This window comes from Hibiscus syriacus, unplaced genomic scaffold (genome assembly GCF_006381635.1).
Source record: "Hibiscus syriacus cultivar Baekdansim isolate YM2019G1 unplaced genomic scaffold, ASM638163v2 tig00112536_pilon, whole genome shotgun sequence".
Classification (NCBI taxonomy): domain Eukaryota; kingdom Viridiplantae; phylum Streptophyta; class Magnoliopsida; order Malvales; family Malvaceae; genus Hibiscus; species Hibiscus syriacus.
In genome coordinates this window covers 405,726-415,979 of record NW_024063361.1, presented here as the reverse complement: position 1 = coordinate 415,979, position 10,254 = coordinate 405,726, and positions in this window count along the sequence as shown.

Here is a 10,254-nt window from a genome sequence, read left to right as displayed (position 1 = left end):
GCTAGTTGTGCGTCAAAGTTCAGCTTCTTGATTGCCCAGTATGCCTTATGTTCTAGCTCAACTGGAAGGTGCTTTTCCATACCATCTTGAAGGGCGATATTCCAAAGGTGTTTTAAATGTCGTCCAGTATACCCAGAACGTTTCATCGAGTTTTGGGGACCAGTCTTTCCTTCGGGGGTTCACCACCTTCTCGAGAATCTGCTTGACTTCACGGTTGGACACTTCAGCTCACCCATTTGTTTGTGGGTGATATGCTGTGGCAATTTTATGTTGCACTCTGTATTTCTGTAATGCCTTGGCAATTAGCTTGTTGTCAAAGTGGGTGCCCTCGTCACTGATAATGGCTCTTGATGCTTCAAATCGAGTGAAAATATTCTTGTGAAGGAACTTGAGCACCGTCTTCGATTTATTCCTTGGTGTCGCAATCGCTTCAACCCACTTGGATACGTAGTCCACCACGAGTAAAATGTATAAGTTTCCAAAAGAAGATGGGAACGGTCCCATAAAATCGATGCCCCAAACATCGAATAGCTCTATCTCTAAAATATTTTACAGCGGCATTTCGTGTCATCTGGAAATGTTCTCAGTACGTTGGCATCTGTCGTAGGCCTTGCAAAATTTATGGGCATCCTTAAATAGCGATGGCCAGTAGAAGCTTGATTGGAGGACCTTGACAGCAGTCCTCACACCTCAAAAATGCCCTCTACAGGGTGTTGTGTGGCAATGGTGTAAGATATCGCGTTGATCCTTTTCGGGGACACACCGTCGAATCATTTGATCGGCACATTGCTTGAACAAGTACAGCTCATCCCAAAATTATAACTTGGCATCATGCAGAAACCTCTTTTTGCTCTGGCTGTTCAATTCATATGGAAAAACACCACTAACTAAAAAATTAACGAGGTCAGCGTACCACAGAATTACCGTGGCATATAAAATTTTCTCGTCAGGGAATTCTTCTTTAATATCAAAAATGTCATGGCATTCAGAAATGTTTTCTAGCCTAGAAAAATGGTCTGTAACCTAGTTCTCTGTACCTTTTCTATCAATTACCTCTAAGTCGAACTTTTGCAATAGTAATATCCACTTAATGAGTCTAGGCTTGGCATCTTTCTTGTTCACTAAGTATTTTATAGCTGAGTGATCGGTGTGAACTATGACTTTGGTGCCTATTAAGTATGGCCTAAACTTGTCAAATGTAAATACCACGGCAAGTAATTCTTTCTCAGTGGTGGTATAGTTTAATTGTGCCTCATTCAAGGTATGACTAGCATAATATATAACATGAAAGATTTTATCTCTACGTTTCCCAAGCATAGCTCCCACGATAAAATCACTTGCATCATATATTAGTTCGAACGGTGCCGTCCAATCTGGGAGAACCACGATCGATGCAGATATACATCTTTACTTCAGCTCTTTGAATGCGCCATGGCATTTCTGATCGAATACAAATGGTTGGTTCTGTTGCAGCAAGGTGCACAAGGGATTGGATATTGTGGAGAAGTCCTTGATGAATCGTCTATAAAATCTAGCATGTCCAAGGAAACTCCGAATGCCTTTGGCAGAAGTTGGTGGCGGAAGTTTCTCGATCACCTCAATCTTGGCCTTATCAACCTCAATGCCCTTTGCATAAATCTTATGGCCTAGAACAATGCCTTCGGTCTCCATGAAGTGGCATTTTTCCTAGTTCAACATGAGATTAGCCTCCTCGCATCGTTTCAGTACCTTCGCCAAATTACCGAGGCATTTTTGAAAATTATCTCCAAAAAAAGAAAAATCATCCATAAAATTTCCAAAAAGTCCTCAACCATGTCTGAAAATATGGCTTGCATGCAGCGCTGAAAAGTTGACGGGGTATTACAGAGTCCAAAAGGCATTCTTCGAAAGGCATACGTGCCATAGGGACACGTGAATGTTGTCTTCTCTTGGTCCTCCGGTGTGATGGCAATCTGATTATACCTCGAGTATCCATCCAAGAAACAATAAAATGCCTTGCCACCAAGTCAATCCAGCATTTGATCAATGAACTGCAAAGGGAAGTGATCCTTCTTGGTGGCCTTGTTGAGCTTACGGTAGTCCATGCAAATCCGTCACCCGGTGACCGTGCGTGTAGGTATCAACTCATTTTCCTCACTCGTCACCACGGTTATGCCTCCCTTCTTTGGCAGGCATTGGACGGGACTCACCCAAGAATTATCAGAAATAGGGTATATTACGCCATCGTCAAGCCATTTGAGAATCTCCTTCATCACAACTTGCTTCATGATTGGGTTTAGTCTGCGCTGCGGCTCTATGGATTTGCTGTGGCATTCTTCCAGCAGGATTTTGTGCATGCAGATTGTTGGACTTATTCCCTTGAGATCTGTCATCGTCCATCCTAACACTTTCTTATGTTGGGACAAAACACTTAGCAAACTCGATTCTTGGTTATGAGTAAGGGCAGAGGAAAGTTTCGTTACTACCCAGATAAGCATTTTTAAGATGTTGTGGCAAATTCTTAAGCTCTATGGTAGGTGCATGCTGTAATGAGGACTTAGGAGGAACAAACTCGTCAAAGTTAAGAGGTTCAAAATGCGTACTTGGGTTAGCTTTGAGGAAACTAACCTGTTGTTCCTCGATAGAAAAATCATTAGGCTCTCCAGCCTTTAGGTCTTCGAATAACCCCTCATCAGGTCCCAGCTGAATGAAGTTGTCATGACAAAATTAATCTGCTTCTTTCGTGATTATTGTATCCACTTCTAAAATGCTTTGGCATTCTTCAGAATCATCCATGTACTTGAGGGATTGGAAGACATTCACAATGACATGTTGATCGGCCACTCTCATGGTAAGCTCGCCCCTCTCGCAGTCGATGAGAATACGCCCGGTAGCTAGAAAGGGTCTCTCCAAGATGATGGGTACTGTGGCATCGACCTCACAGTCCAGAATTAGAAAATCAACAGGAAAAATGAACTTGTCAACCCGCACGATGACATCTTCAATTTGCCCTTCAGGACGCACATGTGATCGATCAACTAATTGCAAGATGACAGATGTGGGTCTCGTATTTCCTATCCCAAGCTTCACGAAAATTGACTTAGGCATCAAGTTCACGCTTGATCCAAGGTCATATAGTGTCTTCCCAACAAATTTGTTTCCTATCGAACATGGGATGATAAAATTGCCCCGGATCATGTCTCTTCGGTGGCAGCTTGCTTAAGGATGAGCGAAATTCTTTTGCCGTGGCAATTGTCTCGTACTGCTCAACCTTTCTTTTCTTGGTCACAATCTCCTTGAGGAACTTAGCATATGTAGGCATTTGTTCCATAGCCTCTAGAAAATGAACATTGATTTGAAGTTGACTCAGAATGTCAACAAATTTTCTGAATTGAATATCCTCGTTACGCTTTTTCAGTCTTTGTGGAAAATGAGGTAGGGGTCTGGCTTCCTGTACTGATGGGGTGGGAACAGAATTTGCCTTGGCATTTTTGTTTGCTCCCTCAGTCACTTTACTTGATGAACTCTCATCTTTATCCTCTTCATCTGGTGCTTCTTCGAGCACTTCTTGATCAGCTTGTACAGTCTCAGGGGGTGAATTATCCTTCGATCTTCCCCCAAACTTGTCTTTGACATTAATTCGTGTACCACTTCATAGAGTTAGCACACTACAGTGCTCTTTGCCATGAGGTTTTGTGACTTTAGTGTCACTCGGTAGATGTCCTGGTCGTCGTTCTTGTAATGCCACAGTAATTTGACCAACCTGATTCTCCAATGTCCTCAGCGATGAACTGTGGCTCTAAAGCAAAGCCCCTTGGTTTTTTATGGAGGTTGCATGGTCTTGCAGCATTGTCTTTGTTGTTGCTATGAACTCTTGCATTGTGGCCTCCAAAGAACTGGTGTTAGATGAAGATGGCCCTCCCTTGTTGGAATTATGCCATGGCATATTCGATTGAAATCCTTGGGAGTCATTGAAATTCTACTGCCGAGCTGGTTGATGTGCATTGTTGGTTCCTTGGTTTCCCCACGAAAAGTTTGGATGTTAACGGCATCCAGGATTATATGTGTTAGAATAGGGGTTATTGTTGCCTCTGTTGAAGTTGCCTACATAATTGATGGATTCTTGATTGGTCGGGTAGTCACTCTCATTGTGATTGTCGTGGCATAATAAACATGGTGAATGGGTTGCCTTTATTTTTCTCACCTCACTTGGCCTTTGCAGATTCTTCAACATGTTGGTGATAGCAGCAAGTTGGGTGGACACGTTATCCTTAGAGTCTAGCTCGAAAGCTCCATGTGATTTGCGCCCAAGTCCAAGCCTTGTGGATGGGAACTGATAATCGTTAGTGGCAATCTTATCCAGAATGTCAAATGCTTCTGCTGGTGATTTGTCAAGTAAGGTCCCTTTTGCCGAGGCATCTAACATCATCCTCGTGGGTGCATTAACTCCATTGTAGAACATCACCACTTGCGTCAAATCTTCAATACCATGATTTGAACATTTGCGAAGTAATGCTTTGTATCGATCTCAGCACTCATACATCGACTAGTCATCAGCTTGACGAAAAGAGGCAAAGTCGTTCCTCAGTTGGGTGTTCATGTTTGGAGGATTATACCGCAACAAATATTTTTTGCACAGATCAGTCCACGACTCCATTGAACCCGCTGGAACGCCACTCAACTAAGCTCTTGCTCGGTCATGTAGGGAATATGGAAATAACTTTAATTTCATAACATCTTCGTGCACTCCTTGTTGGCGAAAAGAATCGCACACCTCCAAGAAGTTACGAATACGTTGTCTGACATCTTCATTTGGCATACCCTCGAATTGCCCTATGGAATTCAACATATTGAACATGCTGGTTTGAGCTCGAAGTGGGCTGCCTGAATTTTTGGTGCCACTATTCCAGGATTTAAGTCATCTAAGATCGGGTTTAAGTGATCATGAATGGCACGAGGTCGGGTTGCATTCCCAGCATTTAGATTTGCCTCGACATTTTGATCATCCTCATGAACAATGCCTTGATTTTCGATTTGATACATATTTGCATGTTGAGCACGTCTTCTTTGCTTAAAAAGCCTCTCGATCTCAGGTTCAACCGGTTCTAATGGCTCATCCGAATGTCTTCTGGTCATACACCGCGAAAAACCTAAAAAAGATAAGGAAAATAAAAAGTAAAACTATCTAAAAAATAAACAAGTAAAATAAAAATGCTTTGACAAAACAAATTAACTTCCAGTTGCGAATCCCCGGCAACGGCGCCAAAAACTTGTCCGTTGTTTGTGAGTACTATAAATGGTGCGGATATGTGTGCAGGTATACACAATCGAACAAGTAATAAAGTGATGAGTGAGTATCATACTCCACAGGGATTGGTGGAAATCAAATAAGTTTTGTCACGGCACCTACTCTATCACCTAAGTAAAGTTAGAGATGGTATATATACAAATGATAATGCTGTGGCAAAATGAATGGATTGTATGAAAATGGAACGATGAAAATGTGGTAGCAAATGGATATGTTGTGGCAAATTGAATTGTGCTGATTGCAAACAAATAAAAATGTAAAGACAAAATAAACTGTAAATACTGGATTTGCTTATAAGAACTTTAAACTCCTCACAAGACAAGCTACTATGGGAATGAGTTATAGGAGTTACTTAGGAAATTTAAGTATACTTCTCAGAATGATCTTACTTCTATGTCTAATCTGCCCGACAGAGTCTACTAGGGTGCCCTATGCTATCTCTAGTAAGGGACTCGACAGAGTGAAGATGCCTTGGCAAAACCGGTTGGCGTAAACCCTTGCAGTGATCCTATTGGTCCAGATAAAAGGATATGTCTCGGCAATACCTTTTTGCGGCATCATTAACATCTAACCTATCGCTCATAAACAACTCCTTTTAGTCGAATGAAATCCTAGCCTTAACTCTAAGGTAGATTAGGCCTAGTTACTATCTAGAACCCCTTGCTTATGTGGTTCCTCACTAGTTTATCTCGAACACTAAAGATGTGCTACCTATAAATTCTCTCAAACACTAAGTCTTCTCCTAAGGAACGGCTACTCTCGTAGCTCTTACAACCTTAAGGCGGTAAGCTTCATAAACAAAACAAAATATAACATAGAAAAATAATCATTCATTAAAGAAAAACTTAAATATCCAAAATAAACTCCTACCAAATAGGATTAGTTCATGGTGGAGTTCGAAATAAGCAAGCACAAAGCAAGTTAATCCGTTCCTTACAACCCAAATAATAAATAACGAAAGCAAAGAGCAAAGGGAATGAGGAAAAGCCTTCGACGTGCACTGTCGGAGCTTCCCTCGGCCACCACTAATAGTCCTAGCGATCTAGCTCCTCTCGGATGCCTAGTTCGCCACTCCCTATAGCCTGTCAACGGAGGAATGCCACGGCAAAAACAATTGACGAAAATAGAGGGAAATTTTTCTCTGAATTTTTAGGCTCTTGGCGGCTGTCTAAAAATCTCCAAGTTTCCTCAAAAAGTCAGGCTTCATCTTCTATTTATAGGGGAGAAAGAACCTAGGGTTTTGTGTTAAAATTACACTAGCACCCTAAAGTTCATTCCTTTTATGTGAGAGTCGGTGCAAAGATGGTAACTGGCCCCTCCATTATAGCTGATTGCAGAAAGCACATTTTACGTCATGACAGCTGACTCTTACTAAAAATATTCTTCTTTCGTTTTGATCGCTCTCAAAATGCCAACTGGTTTGGCATTTGCATTCTGCTCAACAGTCTCCTTATGTCATGGCATTTCCCTTTTGTTTTTCCTTGCTCCCAAATCTTGCACATCACCAGAAAAACACCTTCCCCATAAAGTAGCACTGATTACAAAATAAAATGCCGCGGCAAATAGAATTTCACCACAAGCAACTATATGCTCCTAAATGCATCTATATGATCCTATATGAGCTCTAAGACAGTCAATAACTTAAGTGAAAAGGTCTCAAATATGACCTTTTTACGCAGTTATCAGACAACACATTTAAATTTATAAAAATATGACAAATATGACAACATATCCAAATTTATACAAGATGACTATAATTTCCTTACAAAAGATAACAATATCATGATAGATGCATGTTAAGTTTACTTACAAAAAATGATATCAACAAGTTAAGTTTACTTACAAAAGATTGCAACATGTCCAAGTTTACAAAAGATGGGAGTTGCATGTCCAAATTCACAAAAAATGACAGCAATATGCCCAAGTTTCCATACATAGCACCTATCAAAAAAAGTAAAAGACAATAAATAATAATAAATTATTCTATAAAAAAGCATGAAATCATTATAAATATGGAGTAAAAAAATATAAGATTAACAAATTCAAATATTAAACCTTTTAATTTGTCACATTATCGATTATTTCGAAGGTATTGATATAATAATTTCTTTTGGTTGTTTGTCATCATTCTACAATAATTTAAAAACTCAAATAAGTCTAGATATATTTAAAAAAGTAAACAAACTTTGTTATAAGAAAATACATTTACCTTATTCTTTCTTTTCACTCCACGAAGGGATCTACACCAATCACCTGTACACATAAACATTTGAATTATTTCTGGAGAAAGGGGAGACCTATAAGGATCTATTACACGACTTCCAGCACTAAATGTGACCTCAGAAGCCATAGTAGTAATAGGAATAACCAATACATTTATTGTCATTCTAGATAAAATGCGAAATTTGTTTGACTTCTCTTTCCACCAAGTAATGACATCAAATTTCACATCTTGACTAAAGATGCACCCCTCATCCAAATATGAATCAAGTTCAGACTTCATACGCGATACATATGTTTCTCCACTAAAAACGTCTTGCAAAAGCTCATACAAACCACTAGATGTAACATCACCTCCATGAACATCCATAGGAAATGTATGTTCTTTACTTTCTTCCACATTGCAAGATGAAGAATACATAGTCAAATATTAATCAAAAAGTTGATACATGACCTTGACCTTATTAATGTTCTCCCTAACTAAATGTGATGGAAATATTTTGGGAAATGCAATTTCTACCGCCCTCATTTTCAATCTAGGATCCAATACTGAACTTATTGCCATTAACAAATTGCATTCACCCTAATACTTGTGAAATCTCTCTTTCATGTTATCAACCATATTATTAAAAAAATTATCAGAAGACTCAAATTTTGAATCAAACAACAATTTAATTATTTGCACCTCTCCAAGAAACATGTTAGAAGTTGGATATTCAGAGCATGATATAATGTTAACAGTTGTTTTAAACACTTTCAAAATTTCAAGCAGTTTTTCAATTTCTCCCCACTCATCGTCATCAATACAATGCTTATAAGAATGATCATGCAAAGCATATCTAGGGAATACCTTTCTGAACTTGATAGCACAATCCAACAAGTCATATGTAGAATATCAACGTGTCTTCCATTCAAGAATCAATTTTCGATCTTGCACATTATATTGACTAACAAGTTCACCAAATCATTTGAGTCGCGATCTTGTATCACTTGCACATTGTATTACACAAGCTTTAAGCATATATCCTAAGGTCTACAAAAGATTGAAAATGAGTTGAAATTTGAATTGATTGAGAAATTTGAAGTCAACCTACATAAAAATTTACCTGAATAACTTTTTCGAATTATCTATTTGTTTGAGGATGGAAGATTGTACTAAGATGTACTTGTGCTCTTAAAGTTTCTTGTAGGGATTTTAACACGCAAATCGAGGATTCTAATTATAAATAATAAAGATAGAAACACCATGAAGTATTATTGTTTCTGAGTTATACAACTCTCTAGTTTCTTTAAGCTATAATTCATTCGAACATGAAAAAAAAGGTGAGTTTTATTCGTGAAAGGTCATCAATCACCTAAATTGAGTCATGCTTTTTAGAGAATAATGACAATTGACACACAGAATCCATTGTGATTTAAGGCTCTTTTATGACCAATAAATAAGTAACAAATTTCATCATAAAGATAATGTCTCAAAATCTTTAAGGAAAAAACAATAACTGTCAATTTAAGATAATAGTCCAGGTAATTAAGCTCATGTGACTTGAGTTATCGTGAAGCAAAGTTACGAACTCACCTTCTTGCATTAATACACAACCTAGTCCCTAGTGGGAGGCATTACTAACACAATATAATATTTTTCACAATTATATTGAGTTAGAATTTGAGCACGAATCAAACAATTTTGGTAGTAAAAGAATTGTTATTATTCCTTGAGGTCTTAGGTTTGAGCATCATGAATGTCAGAGTATGAATATTCAATGTCAAATAGTTGAGAATTACTAGAAATCTTCTTACCTACATTATTTATAGATTTTCAATCTAAGATTGCTTGATTTTTCTTTAAATAAACTTGAAACCCAATCGAGGATATATCTAGGCATTTTACTATAAGAATTTAATAGAGTTTTTTTTTGTAACTTTCATTAATTAAGTAATCAATTTATAACATCTTATAGTCGGATGACCCATATAACACACATCTACTATAGTCGACGTACTATAAGCATAGTTTACCCATATTTATAGGATAAATTACATCAATGGTCACTAAACTTTTAGTTGGTTTTCGTTTTCTCCACTGAACTTTCAAAAGTTACAAGTTGGTCATTAACGTTATCTATTTGTAACAAAATGGTCCCTCGATGTTAATCGAAGTTAATTTCTGCGATGAAAAACTGAGCTGGACCGTTAAATGCTTATCTGGACGTTGATTGCCATGCTGGAAAGTCAAGTGTCTTGCACGGTCAACTTTTCAACTCCCCTCTTCATCTTTAAATATAAAAACACAATCCATAAACTTAAATTACCTCTTCAACTTTCCTCTGAAAAATTTACTAAGGAGAAACACAAGAAGGAGAAGGGATATTCCCCTTTGTAACTGTGGACAGCCAGCTAAGGTTCCACTTTCCATGGTGTTTGTGTGCTAACACGCTCTGCAAGTGCTGGGACACCGGAACCAAGCCCATGAAACATGGCTAGAAACAACGATAAATGGAAATTCGAAATTCTCTTCATGAAGGGAACACTCTGTGTCCTATCTAGACGATCCTTAAGAATCCTCATCGTCACCAGGTTATTCCGATTCTCGATGGGAAAGGTTGATGAAAGAGGTCCCTGCATTCAAACCAACCATTCAATTGACTAAACTCTCAAGTGAATTTGCAGAAAATCAAAACCATAGCCTGTACTTAACCAGCTCAACCTAAGAAACGAAATATAAGCTATACTAATCGACTAACCAAATG